Here is a 15,975-nt window from a genome sequence, read left to right on the forward strand (position 1 = left end):
TTGCCCTGTTACCCAGGCTGGAGTGCAGTGGTGCAATCTCAGCTCCTGCAACCTCCGTCTCCCAGGTTCAAGCAATTCTCTGCCTCAGCCTTCCTAGTAGCTGGGATTACAGGTGCCCACCACCACACCAGGCTAATATTTTTTTTTGTACTTTTAGTAGAGATGGGGTTTCACCATCTTGGCCAGGCTGGTCTTGAACTCCTGACCTCGTGATACACCTGCCTCAGCCTCCCAAAGTGCTGGAATTACAGGCATGAGCCACCGCACCTGGCTGGTGCAAAGAAACTTTAAAAGTGACATGGGCCGGGTGCGGTGGCTCATGCCTGTAATCCCAGCACTTTGAGAGGCTCAGGCAGGCAGATCACAAGGTCAGGAGTTCAAGAAGAGCCTGGCCAATATGGTGAAACCCTGTCTCTACTAAAAATGCAAACATTAGCTGGGTGTAATGCTGGGTGCTTGTAGTCTCAGCTACTCAGGAGGCTGATGCAGGAGAATCACTTGAACCCGGGAGGTGGAGGTTACAGTGAGTGGAGATGGCACCAAGACACTCCAGCCTGGGTGACAGAGTGAGACACTGCCTCAAAAAAAGGAAAAAAAATGTGGTATGAACCACAGCTAAACTACAATCAATTAGAGAGTAAGCCAAAGCATCTCAAAGTATATCATCAGTTATCAGGCAATAACATGCAATTTCTAAAACCTAACTTTAATGCTGCTTTTAAAGACATTTCAAACGTGTCAGTTTCGTCACATTTATTTAATAAATTTAGCAAATGGATATCTCTTGAAAATGAGAGCTCCAGGGAATTAAAAAAATGTAAAGTTCCCATTTCCTTTCTGTGTTAACACAGCTAATTATGATCTTTACTTCACATGCAAAAGTCAACAGAACAACTCAGTATTTCACCAAATTATAAACAAGAATTATGCTAGAGAAATGAAACCCTAAAGAGAAACGGTCATATAACTAACCTCAGTCAAGTAGTTCTGGCAGTTATTTGAAGTCTGAGGTTTGAAGTAGGAATTCTTACGGGCATTTGGGGAATATATTTTCTGTTGAGTCCTATACTAGTAAGATTTTCAACACAAGGTGACTCTCGACCTCGCCTTGTAGGAAGAGCGCTGAGAAAATATTTCACCTGCTCTTTCTCCATAAAGAGCTGATACTGATCATTGCTATTTTCTTATTCGATCTGTAAAGATAGCAAAGACAAATGCTTAGTATTTCATTTTTCCTTAAATGATTCTTAATAACTTGCAGTTTTTAAAAACTTGCCCTGAGAGTAAACCAAATTACCCACTAAATAGTGTTTTCACACAGAACATGTGTAAGAGCATACCTGTTGTAAGGATTTATAATTTTAAAATCGTTCTAAAGAAGCACCATTGTTTCTAAGGTGATTTCTACTGAACAACAGTTCAAACAAAGTAGACAGGGAAGAGAAATGGCTATCAGTGATGTATGGCTCAACAGGTAAAACTTCTTGCCTTCTAAAATGGCTCTACTTGTAAGATTCTGAAGATTCCATTAGAAATACTTGTATTTAAAGGGTAATAATGTGGGAAAATGAATATGTTGATTTTCTTGATTATAAGAACCACTTCACTAGAAATAATTATATCAAAACATCATGTTGTACTCCTTAATGTAGGTTAAGAAAACTAAAATGAACAAAAAAAATCTAGGAATACTTGTGTTTAGTAAACCAGTTTTAGATTTCACTCTTGTACATTTCACCCATTATCTAGGACCAATTAAACATTTGGCACTGAGGAATAATTCAGAGCAACAACTCCTAGGGGAGAACTAGATTGTCTGGTTGGTGATCAAAAAGAACTAAAGCATCTCTGAAGGCAATTAGTCCCCAACACTGTGACAAAGGCCCTGGAGGTGGGGCATATTCTTTCTGCCTTCCACACACTGCTTCAGGCTGAACAAGGTGTTATTTTTTAACCGCTTTGTGAATTACACTTCTTTAAATTCCTGTGATAATTATTCCCTATTTCACAAGGGTGCCTTTCTGTAACATCTTGAATATGTTACACAAATAGTCTTTCTTGACGCCCCCTCTGGTGATAATACTAAAGATCACAATCAAAAACAATTGTGCCGAGAGTAGCAGGACCACTTTGCATTTAGGTTGTGATCTACAGAAAAGTAAATTAAACACATTAATATTTCTATTTAGGGAAATTCTGACAAGTAATTTTATAACAAGATCACTTCATTAATTATAAAGCTTCAAAAATACTTAGTGAAAAAAACTAACAGATCAGGTTAATTACATGAGACTTTTCAGGGAAAAAAGCCATACAAAAGCAAAAAAAAAAAAATGAGAGGAGAGACAAAAACTATCTTTGACTAACATTTTAAAGGTAAGATTATTTACTAACATTATTTTTCAAAATTACATTGTGAAATTAGCATTCACTTCCTTCTAATCTCCTGAAGCCATCTCACTAAAAATTATGTTTTTGAAACAAATTAATGAGCTTAATTCATTTTCTATGAGTGTATGTTTTGACTTAGTTAATTTTTTTGACATGGAATTGTTAGCTTTCAACGCTGCTGCAAAGGCTTCCTTACATTCTTCTAACTCAGTTGTAACCTCTTCATAAGCAGTTTTCATTTTGTAGAATTTACATTCCACATCTTTAAGTGTGAGTTCCTTCTTATTTAGTGAAGCTGTATTATATCCTCGTTTAACTGCTCTAATTGTTTTTTATATTGTGCTTGTTCCTAAAACAGAGGAAAAGAATACACTTTTAAAACAATTATAACCTAATTATTATGTTTGTTGCCTTTCATTTTGAGTCAGTGATTCAAAGAGTATTTTTAATATGTTAAAAAAGAGGCTGAAGTTTAAAATATTTCAGCAATATCAAAACTAATAACTGAATTCAGAATTAAGTCTGATTTGTAAAAATTTGAAATCATAATTATGCTAGTATTAATGTAATCTGGTCATATCAAAAGTAATAGAATCCATTCATAATTTTAAAAAGTGATCAATGAACACTGTAGCTTAAGACCAATTCATAATTATCACATAATTTCTAAATCACAATTTTTTCCTATGCCAACTGGTCTTAATCATCAAATGACTCCATAATGAGAATCATTACTCTGAAAGATTGATTTTGTTATAATAATAATGGAAATTTAAATATTTAAAAGAAAAAACAGATACCATTTTTTTCTAGAACTCTACAAAGCAGATTGCTACAAGAGAGGCAGAGGAAACTCTCTCTCTCTCTCTCTCTCTCTCTCTCTGTATGTATGTATGTATATATATATATATATATATATATATATATATATATATATATATATATATCTCCAAAATATAATTTGCAGTGAAATAAATGAAAGCACATTACAAGTAAACTTACCTGATTTAAACAACTCACCTGTAAATGGATTTCTTCTAATTTTTCTACTGCCTGCATTGCCCTTTCATCTAGCTCTGATTTATATTCTTGTAGTTTACTAAGTTCTACCATACTGTTTTCCATATGTGTCTTAAGATTTAATATTTCTTCTTCCAACATCTTTTTTTGCTCCTCAAGTTTTTCACATTCCTGTTGTATTTTTTTCATAGATAATATCTCCTGTTGAAAAACTTGATTCTCTTTAGCCAAATTGACACATTTTGAAGATACAGCTTCCTTCTCCGCCATAGGATCATCAAACTGCATGAATAAGATAGTATAGCTTGATAATGAAGTAGGGTGAGGATAATCTAATACAAAACCAATAGCAAATTTTGAAATGCATTTACTTGCAATAAAATGTTATCTGTAATGCAGCAGATTCTTCAAATGTGAACCCTTAAATTACTCAGAATTTTAAGAACAAAGTTAAAGCTACCATGAGTCATAAAAATATATTCTTTACTATCATCATCTTTGCCACAGAATTTTTGTACTTCATTTTACTTTTATTTTTCTGATAATTCATTTTTGTTCCTCCTTAAATGGCACAAAGTTATCTCCTAGTAAAAAGTGTCTAACCCCCTTCCTTCATTATCATTCCCCACAGTATGTCAAAAAAAGTTTCAGAGATATCATATTGAGTTATTTAGGCAAAGTCAATAAATGGGTCTAGGAATAAGACTTTGAAAATAATATTACACTCTATATTAGGCATGGTGGCTCATGCCTGTAATCCTAGCACTTTAAAAAGCTGTGGCAGAAAGATCACTTGAGGCCAGGAATTTGAGATCAGCCAGAGCAACATAGTGAGACCCCCATCTCTACAAAAAAAATTTTTTTTTAATTACCCGGGCATGGTGGCTCATGCCTGTAGACCCAGCTAGTTGGGATACTGAGGCAAAAGTATGGCTTGTACCCAGAGTTCAGGGCTGCAGTGAATTATTATCACTGCACTTCTGCCTGGATGACAGACAAAGACCCTATCTCAAAAAAAAAAAAAAACACAAAATAATGAAATCTATGATTAAGGACTCTGATGCTATAAGCCTTTCCTTAAACTGCAAATGTTTCATGCTAATTTGAGTTGCATTTTAAGAAGTAATGATTCTTGGGGTAAAGGCCATAGAATACGGTACCCAGAAATAAATCCACATATTTCCAGCCAACTGATTTTGGACGAACATGCCAAGAACATACGCTGGGGAAAGGACAGCCTCTTCAAATGAATGACACTGGGAAAACTAAATATCCATATGGAGAAGAATGATACTAGCTTCCTATGCAACACCATATAACAACATAAACTCAGAATCGATTGAAGACTGAATTGTAAGGCCCAAAATTATCAAACTACTCTAAGTAAATATAGGGAAAATGCTTGAGGACATTAGTCTGCACAAAGATTTTTATGGGTAAGAGATGAGAAGCATAGGCAAACAACAAATCATAGACAAATGACACTACATTAAGCTAAAGAGCTTCTGTCAGGCAAACAACTGAGTGAAGAGAAAACCTGCAGAATGGGAGAAAATACTGTCAAGCTATTCATCTAATAAGGGACTAATATACAAAATATACAAAAAAACTCAAACAACTTCACAGTAAAAAAAAAAAAAAATCAGAGTTTAAAATTGGGCAAAATATCTAACCATACTTTTTTTAGAAAAAGAAATACAAATAGCCAATAAATAAATTTTAAAATGCTCAGTATCACTAATCCTCAGGGAAATACAAATCAAATCTACAATGTGATATAATCTTGCTTCAATTTGAATAAATTGCTATCATTGAAAAGACAAAAAAAAAATGCTGATGACGCTCCAGAGAACAGTAAACACTTACATGCTGTTGGTGGGAAGGTAAATCAGTGCAGCCACTATAGAGAACAACATGAGGTTTTCTCAAAAAAACTAATAACGGGACTGCCGAGGGATCTAGCCACCCCACTACTGGGTATTCAGGCAATAGAAAAGAAAACAATAGATCAAAAGGATATCTGTCCTCATATGTTTACTGTAGCATTATTCACAACAGCTTGTGTATGGAATCAACCTACATGTCCATCACCAAATGAATGGACGAAAAACTGTGGCACACAAACTCAATGGAATACTATTCACCGTATAAAGGAATTAAATCCTGTTATTCGTGGCCACGTGGATCAGTCTGAGGGATGTTAAGTGCAGACACAGAAAGATAAATACTGCACATTATTACTCATGTGTGGGAGCTAAAGGAAAATTGAGGGCTGGGCAATATGCCTGATGCCTGTAATTTCCTAGCACTTTGTAAGATCAAGGCAGGAGAATCATTTGAGGCCAAAAGTTCCAGAGCACCCTGGGCAACATAGGGAGATATCTCCACAAAGTAAAAAATCAGACAGGTGCAATGGTGCATGCCCATAATCCCAGCTCTTCAGGAGGCTGAAGTGTGAGGATCACATGGTCCCAAGAGTTTGAGGCTGCAGTGAACTATGATCAAACCACTGTCTCCAGTCTGGGTGACTACAGTTGCCCAGAGCCCAGACTACACTAGCAAAACCCTGTCTCTTAACAACAAAAAGAAACTCATAGAAGTAGGGGAGGGGAGGCTGGTTAATGGATACAGAATTACAGTTAGATAAGAGGAATGAGTTCTGCTGTTCTGTGGCATTGTAGGGTGAATATGGTTAACTATGATTAATTGTATATTTTTAAAAAGCCAGAAGATTTTGAATGTTCACAATTCAAAGAAATGAAAAATGGTTGAAGTAGTAAATGTGCTAGTTAGCTTGATCATTACACACTATATACATGTATAAAAATATCACTCTATAGCCCATAATTATGTATATATGTGTCAATTAAAACAAGAGAAGCTACATTCATCCCATTTAAAAAACAGAATATGGGCCAGCCTTACTGACTTCCTTCTAATGAGTAGAATGTAGTGAAAGGGATATCATGTGGCTTCCCTATCTCAGACTGTTTTCCCTTGGAACCCAGCCCCAATTGTGAGAGACATCAGGCCACAAAGAGAGCCTGAAAGTGCCTGTGTCAGTGTTTATGCTTCCTGTCCCAACCAAGTTTACAGCCGATGGCCAGCATCAACCATCAAACACGTGGGTGACCAAAGCTTCAGAGGATTCCATTTCCCCAACTGATCAGCTGTTCCTAGGGAAGCTGAAGGGAGCAGAGACAAGCTGTCCTGGCCAAGTTTTTCCCAAACCACAGGTTCATGAACAAAATAAATGTTTTTCTTTCAAGCCACAAGACTCTGGGTAATTGTTAGAAAAATAACTTTTAAAAAGAGACAACAGGAAACATAACTTATGCAGCAGAAAAGTCTCCTTTAAAGTAGGATCTAATAAATGTTGAGATTTATTTATTGATGTCAAACATTATTGAGAAGCAGCAGATAACCAGGAGAGAGACATAAGCGGCTGAGGAGGAAATTTTCCTCAAACTCCTTCAATTATGGACTCTGTTAACAAGGCAAGGGTGTCTCCTTACAATTTCCCCTCAAGTTAGGAAATAAGACTGGGAAGCAAGAAGATGTATGATTTGAAAAACAACTAGAAATACTTGGTGACATAGCCCAAATCAGACATTTACCTGATTTCAATTAACTAAAATTCTAAAAGAAGAAGTTTTGAGTATTTATTAATCAATCTAGTATTCAATTTTCATTTTCTTTTCTAAGTGAGGAAATAAGGAGAATATTATGGAATGATTTTTATTCTTCACAGAAGTAAAATAAACATAGTGTGTTTTGAGTGTTAAGACATCAAATGCAATTTCTCCTTTACCTTATTCCAAGCTTGTTCGTATGGAGAAGTTAAGACCATCCCATCTCTATGTTATGCCACAATGCTTCTCTGTAGCACACAACTTGGCTCTGAAATTTTGAAAGTCAAAATACTAATATACTATGGTCTCTGATAAATTGCCTGAACGTTACCTGATTTTGAAGTGCTGCACTCCTAAGACTTTTTCTTGGAATGAGTTAATCTTTTTATTCCAAGAATCCTCTACTGAGCTAGAAAGCAGAGCTGTGCATCTCTGTTTCAGTAAAAGGAGGTCAATAAAGGGAACTGTGGTTTCTGAGAATGCAAGATCTGCACTAAGAAAAGGATTAGCCACAGTGCTACCCAAGAGAACCAGCTGCCAGGTGGAAAGAGGTTCTGTAAACTGCAAGATGATGACTTCACTTGATTTCCACTGAGGAAAGCTGGCGGCTCAGACTTAAACTTCTCCTTCCTAGATGGTAAACATCTATGGAAGGTTCTATGAATCATAATGAGTTAGTAAAACATAATGCACTAAATATTAGACTATGTCAGCAGATCCTGTGACCAAAACTTACTGAAAATATAACTATAGTGGGAGGCAATGGAAAAGAGACTAAAGGTTTGAATGGAGAAGAAAAGAAATTAAGTGTGTCTTGTAAGCCTGGCTTCTGATCACGTCTTAGAGTAAGTAAGGTATAAGCTGGCAAGAGACTCCTTTGTGACACAAAAGGTGAAGTTACAGATATTCCACTAAATTTAATTTTTATTATGACATAAGACAACTGGTAATATGCAACATGATTGATAAAAAACTTCTCATTCAATTCGATTGGGCCTTGACATAGGAATAGACATAAACAAGCTAAGAACTGATAATCTAAAAATAAACCTGCACATTTAAAGTCAATTGCTTTTATACAAGCTTAACAAAAGAACAAAATGGGAAAAGAATAGTCTTTTCAACAAATGGTGCTGGGACAACTGGGTGTCCATATGCAAAAAAGAAATAAAGTTTGACCAAATATCTTATTTAAAAATTAATTCAAAATAAAACAGTTAACTCTAACAGCTAAAACTATAAAACCTTCAGAAGAAAATACTGGCATAAATCTTTGTGACTGCATTTGGCAGTGTTTTCTTAGCTATGACTCCAAAGGAAAAATGGATTCAATGGACTTCAAAATTGAAAACTGCTGTGCCTGGGAAGACAGCATCAAGAAGTGAAAAGGTAAGACTCCAAGTAGAAGAAAGTATTTGAAAAGCGTATATCTGATAAAGGACTTACATATATAGGAAATATAAATAACTCTTGCAATTAATAAACAATGAGATAACCCAATTTTTAAAAATGGGCAAAGATTTTGAATAGATACATCTGCAAAGAAGATATAAGGATGGATACGCACATTAATAGATGCTTAATGTAATTAGTCATTAGGAAAATGTAAATCAAAACCACAGGTGGTATCACTTCACACCACAGGATAAAATGTTTGTTCAAGAGAAAAGAGTAAGTGTTAGGAAAAATGTAAGGAAATTAAAACCCTTATCTAATGCTTCTGGGAATGTAAAGTGATGCAGCCACTTTGGAAAACAAACTGGCAGCTACTTAAAAGGTTAAGCATGAAGTTACCATATGACCCAGAAATTCCAGTCATAGGTATATACTCCAGAAAAATAAAAACATACGCAAGCACAAAAACTCATACATAAATGTTTACAGCAGCATTATTAATAGGAGTCAAAAAGTGGAAAGAACCAGAACGTCTGTCACCTTTGGGTGGGAGAGAACCCGAAGGTCCATCACCTGGCGAATGGATAAATAAAATGTTTGATATATCCATACAATGGAATATTACTCAGCAATAAGAAGAAATTAAGTACAGATACCGTGTTAGGAGGAGACAGCAAAATGCCTAGGCAGATACGGAAGGGTCCCGGAGAATCTCCAACCAGCCCCACAAGTGTTTACACCAGATGTTATGTGCAGATAAGGGAACCTGGACTTGTCTTGCCTGGACATGCCCGCAGCAGACCGGAGGCCCACATGCAGTGGGGGGATGGGGTGGAGTCACCAGGAATTCACGCCTTATGCAGAGGAGGAGCCTGGCCGCTTCAGCTCATGTGATCCTGGTATTCAATTGTGAGGTGGAAACCTCTTTGCAGGACCCCTCTCTTTGCTGAGAGCTGTCCTTTCACATAATAAATTCTGCCCTCCTCAATGTGTCTGCATGCTTAATTTTTCCTGGTCACGAGAGAAGAACCCAGATGTAGCTGAACTAAGGAGAAAAACCCGGCATCAATACCTGCTACAGCACAGATGCAGCATGAAAAATTATGCTAAGTGAAATAAGCCAGTCCCAGCAGACCACTTGCTTTTTATTTCAGAGGTTTATAGGCAAATCTATACAAAGAAGGTGGGTGGTTCCCTAGGGCTGAGGGAGGAAGGGAAAACTAGTGAAGATGGCTAAATGATGTGGGGTTTGTTTTTAGGGTGATGAAAATGTTCTAAAATTAATTGTAATGATGACGGCATAACTCTCTGAAAATACTAAAGTTAATGAATTCTATACTTTAAATGAGTGAATTGCATGGCGTGTTCATTATTTCTCAATAAACCTGTTACCCCCCACCCCAAATTAATTTGGTACTAGAGATCTGGAGATAGGTACTGCTTGGTTTCAAATCACTGGCCAGGGTTCAAGGTCTAAGAGAATCAACAACATGTCCTTTTTATAGAAAAAGAGATTTATATTTTACAAGCTATCCTTTTCATTAGTATCAAGTCTGTAAAATTAAATGAAAAATCTTTCTTTCACTGCTTAAAGCACTGACAGATTTATATAGAGGAATAAGACCTTGTTTTCTTTGGCCAAAATTTCTATCTAAAGGGTCTGGGAAACACACCCTTCAAATTATCAAATCTCATCAGATGGGTTTTATTAACACTTATAATGTGGCTTCCTTTCTAATCTGATTCTGGTGCAGCATCACAGAGAGAAGAAGCTGAAGGAAATCAAAATATTTTACCCCCAAATATATTTTTTGACATATTTTGAAATGGCTGCTGCAGGGCCAAGAGATTGAAATGGCCCTCATTAAGGTAGCCCAATCTCTCCCCTTCTAGGTCTTCCCAGATCTGGGGAAGATTAACTAAGAGCCTGAGGCATTTAAAGTTTGAAAAGATATATTTACCCTCTATTTTCTCAACATATTTTGGCAGAATTTGGATTTTTCCATTATCAATATTTTCCAAAATGCATGATTTTTAATACCAAAACTGATTTAAAATTACCATACGTTGGAATATAAATTATTCTATTATAAAGATACATGCATTTGCATGTTCACTGCAGCACTATTCACAATAGTAAAGACATGGAATCAACCCAGATGGACATTATCAGTGATAATGGGATAAAGAAATTGTGGTATATATACACCATGGAATACTATGGAGTCATAAAAATGAATGAGATCATGCTCTTTGCAGGGATATGGATGAACCCGAAGCTGATATCTTCAGCAAACTAATGCAGGAAGAAAAAACCAAACACTGCATCTTCTCACTTATAAGTGAGAGCTGAACGATAAGAACACATGGACTCGGGGAGGGGAACAACAAACACTGGGGCCTGTTGGGGTCAGGAGGGAGAGCATCAAGATCAATAACTAATGCCCACAGGGCTTAATATCTAGGTGATGGATTGATAGGTGCAGCAAACCATCATGGAACACGTTTACCTATATAAGAAACTTGTTGGCCAGACTGGTCTTGAACTCCTGACCCCATGATCTTCCTGCCTTGGCCTCCCAAAGTGCTGGGATTACATATGTGGCCACCATGCCTGGTGGCTATTTGTCTTTTTAAATTCTCTCAGGACTCCTAAAATCTCAAAACTTTGACCTAGATTCCCAAATCTACATTTCCAGCTCTGACCATTTTCTTGAGGTCTCTTCCTTCTAGTACACATATTATAGAAAATATTCTCAGCCACATGCTCATACATTGCTAATTGGTGCAGATTACTTTTGTAGATAGTGAATGTTGTCTATTTTATGTTGGTTCTCATTAATGTTACTTTGAGTATACTGTTATTTTCTAATCTCAAAGGGGGACTATCTCACTGTTATGATACTAACCAGTATACTTTGTCCTTTTTTTCTTGCTTTCTTCTTTTTTGGACCAGTATACTTTGTCCCTTTTTTGTTTTTCTTTTTTTCTTTTTTTTGAGATGGAGTCACACTGTGTCATCCAGGCTGGAGTGCAGTGGCACCATCTCGGCTTACTGCAACTTCCACCTCCTGGGTTCAAGTGATTCTCCTGCCTCGGCCTCCCAAGTAGCTGGGACTACAGGTGCACACCACCACACCTGGCTAATTTTTGTATTTTCAGTAGAGACAGGGTTTCACCATGTTGGCCAGGCTGTTTTTGAACTGCTGACCTCAGGTAGTCCACGCACCTCAGCCTCCCAAAGTGTTGGGATTACAGACGTGAGCCACGGCACCCAGCCCTCTTTTTCTTTTATGATGAAAACTTTCCCAGGAGAATCATATTATCAATTGTTTGCCTTTGTTTTCTTTTAAAGAAATTCCTTTTCCATAGAGATATGGCATGATGAAAGTCTTGTTCTAAAGTTTCTTTTGGGGGACACTTAACTATGTCATTGGGAAGCTTCAGTAAGTAGAGATCTCCCTTCTTCTCACTCAAGTTTCTTCATCTCCAAATGGTGTCCACCAAATGTCTTAATCCAGGTAGTCACTTGTTTAGAAATTCATGAAATAAGAACCTTCTCGAGAAGTTGGAGGCTATTGATTGAGATGGTTTAACGCTGCCCCTAATTATATGTTTTACTCCCAAGGTAGACATCAAAGTAGCTAATAATTCTATGACTGATGTCTAACTCACTTCTATGGGAATCTATACAAAACGTTTTATTTATGAGACAGAGTCTCCCTCTGTTACCCAGCCTGGAGCGCAGTGGCTTGATCACTGTTCACTACAGCCTCAATATTCCAAGCTCAAACGACCCTCCTACCACGGCCTCCCAATGTAGCTGGGACTACAGGCGTGCACCACCATGCCTCAGATAAGTGTTTAATTTTTTTTTTTTTTTTTTGAGACAGGGTCTCACTATATTTCTCTGGCTGGTCTCAAACTCATGGGCTCAAACGATCCTCCTGCTTCAGCCTTCCAAAACCAGGTGTTTAACTGGGGACTAACATGAAACACTTAGAAGACTACATGGAACATAGTGAGCTACATAAAATATTTGCTATTAGCATAATAATTTTATTGTATATCTTAATAAAATTGTGTATTTTAGGCAGGTGGCATGCCAATGGAAGTACTCTCCTATAGCTGCACTGAATCATTCTTACCACTGAGAGTTGCAGCAAATGGGGGACATAATTTATAACTTACTTTTCTCTCTGTATGACTCATTAGGCAATGACTATGTATGTACTACAATGTAAACAGCACCTCCTGGATTGAATAGTACATAACTGACATGACCAGCAGAGACAGGCTAAAGACACTGAGCTGAAAACCCTGGACTCTATTGCTAAATCAAGGCTCCTGAATCCGTTCCCTCTGAGCAACTGTTGCTGTGGTGCTGCCTTCACAAGCACTCTGCTGAGCACTCAGATTGAGGTGCTGTGCTATCCGTCATCGGACAAGCTGCACCCAGAACTGTTCAGCTGACAAACTGGTAGCAGTCCAGAAATACAGTTCTGCTGCATAGTGAAAAAAGGCCAATTTAGATTCTTTTTCATAGAGAGAAAAACATAAATATGTGATTTAACAAGTTCCTGTATTAAACTAATTGGTTTAGATTTGATATATAATTGCTAAAAACACACTTAGAATATAAACCTTACTGTGTCAAGGTCTCAGAGAAGAAATAATTGGTATGGTATAAAGTATTGAATTGTATGCTACAAACTTCTAAGCTAAAATATTTTCAATGTATGCAAGGATAGGTGGCATACATATTATATATTATTCCCCCATTAAGCAAATTTATAATGAAAGAAAATTATCTTCCACAAACAAAAGCCATGTAAAATTAAGAACTAAGTTTTTCTGCACAGACTAGACAATGATTGCTAACACATAAGGTCAATGAGAGAACAGTCAGAGAAAACTTCGTGAAAACAATAAATTGTCTGCCACGTCTGAGTGAATGAGGCTAGATGAACAGAAACTGAGAAGGTAGAAAGAATAGCATGAGCAAGACAAGTGCTGAAATCTGCCCAATTAACTCTGAGGATAAAGTCCAATGGCAGAGAAATAAAAACCCGTGTCCACATAATAACCTGTAAGAGAATGTTCACAGCAGCATTTTTCATAAGAGCTAAAAAGTGGAAACTAACCTAAAGGTCCATCAACGGATGAATGAATGGAAAACCAGTATAGCCATGGAATAGAATATCATTTAACTATAAGAAGAAATAAACTACCAATGTGTGCTAAAACATTATGCTAAGTGAATTCTGAAAACATTATGCTAAGTGAAAAAGCCAGTCACAAAGGACTACGTATTGTATAATTAATTCTATGTATATGAAATAAGCAGAACAGGCAAACATATGGAGACAAAAGGAGATAGATGGTGGTTGCCTACAACAGAGGTAGGTGGAGGGACATGGAGGAAGGCTGCAGTCATGCCTAGGAGATGTGGGGTTGCTTTTCAGGGTGATGAAAATGCTGTGAATATACTAATAGATACTGAGTTGTACATTTTAAATAGTTGAACTCTCTGAAATGTGAATGATATCTCAGTGAAACTGTTTTTAAAATCCAAAGGCAGGATCAAGATAATTTTCTCAACTCTCAATTTTTGATGTACATGTTATCTCAAATTTAAATATTTCCACAGTTTTATAGTATATTTTAAATAAAAGATAAAGAAAATGCCTAACTTTTCAAATAGTTTGTAAATTAACCTAAAACATGCACTTTTAAAAGAATAGTATAATGGCCTTTCTGTACAAGTTAACCTAGAATCTGTGAAATAAATAGACACAGATTCTGTGTCCACTCACAAAAGTGAAGAAATAAGACAATTTTCTGGAACATTCCATGAAACATTCTTCTCTGATTTAATCTGGCCTGCCTCATCAGAGCAATACAAAAATTACTTAAAAATACTGTTTTAACGGACAAAAGTCAGTTTTCTATGAGGAATGATGTATAATTCTCAACTTTTCCAAGGGTACATATTGTAAGAGAAAAGGTATGCAATGGTTTTTCAAAATGGTAAAATGAAAGTCACTATATAAAAAAATAAGTACATTATAGAGATAGTAAAATGGAAATAATTCATTGTAATGAAAATAAAAAATCAAGCTTCTGCCATAATTAGTATCCTAAAACATGTTATGTAATTCAACTAGCTACAGAATAACAGTTGACATGCTAAGTTCCATACATACTTGACTTTCCACTTGAAATAATTTCTTCTTTGGGACCTGTGTCTCATCCAAATTAATGTGATAATGTGATATACCTTCCAGTGGAGACTCTAACATAGTTAATTTTTTTAGGCTGTGAGCCGCTTCTTGTTGAAGTTGTCTCACAACCTCCTGAGAAAATATTTTTGTTACTGATTTTATAAATTGCCTTATTATTAAATTATGTTAATAATATTTAACTCTAACATACCTACTTTGAAAATTATCACCACACATATCAATTCACCTTCTTTTAATCACATGTACACATTTGTATTTATTACTGAATTCAGTGAGGGATGCACAATATGTTCTCTTCCTGCCAAGTTGGTATTCTCTTACTTACATAACAGATTCATCCCACCATTCAATCATCTTAGAAGCTCAACTCAACCTCAAAGTTCCTGACATATTCAATCACCTGTTCAAATCCTTCCAACAGATTCCTATCTCAGAATAAAAGTAAAATTCCAATGGCCTTTGAGGTCCTAGGTAAACAGGTCTCTACCTCCCTCTCTGACTTCAAAGCTCCCACAACTCCCTCCTGTAATTACTCCATTCCCACTGTACGTGAAGCCTGCCACCCCTCAGTCTGAAAATAGGGATCTAATGCCTTACTCATAAATCACAGGCAGCTACAAGTATCTTTGTACTGAACAAAATTATATTCCAATGATAGTCATTGAGCCTTGAAATAAAAATTAGGAGCTAATTATTAATATAAATATTCAAAGTAAATGATAAATACCAGTGGGAAGACTAAACCAAATACAGTTTTGCTAAATATTACCACATGTATCCTAAATTATTATTTTATAACAAGTAGGTGCCTTTAAAACATTACATAGTCATAAAAATATGTAATTTGACATATTTTCAGATTTGTTAAATTAATATGATTAATAACAAAGATATACCAACTAAAATACATAAAAAGCTACTTAAAGCAAGGTATTACAAGACACAGCAATACACTTCAGTTCATCTGGGAAATCTAGAATTAAGTGTCAAAGAAAATCAATTAAATTTTAATTTGAAAATACTCATTTCAGGTGTAAACATTTCCACTTATACTTACATTATGGTCTTAACATGTGGCAACATAAAGTCATTAAAATTATTATTTCAGCAGTACAGAACTATCTACCTTAAAATATGACTCTGTGCCTAATAAAATTTCATAGGTGACACAATATCTTTTCTCAAAGTAAATCATCTCTCACCTCTACCTTTTATTTCCTAGAAATGAGGCACGTTTCTAAGCTGGTACAGTAAACATGGTTTTCCTTTTTTTTATTAAAACAGCTTTGTTG

General features: G+C 36.0%; 1 pseudogene; it reads right to left on the reverse strand.

The window, feature by feature from the left end:
• Positions 1-2,399: 2,399 nt before the first annotated feature.
• On the reverse strand, positions 2,400-15,945 carry LOC129137202 (ankyrin repeat domain-containing protein 18B-like; annotated as a pseudogene).
• Positions 15,946-15,975: the final 30 nt, after the last annotated feature.

This window comes from Pan troglodytes, chromosome 16 (assembly GCF_028858775.2).
Source record: "Pan troglodytes isolate AG18354 chromosome 16, NHGRI_mPanTro3-v2.0_pri, whole genome shotgun sequence".
Classification (NCBI taxonomy): Eukaryota; Metazoa; Chordata; class Mammalia; order Primates; family Hominidae; genus Pan; species Pan troglodytes.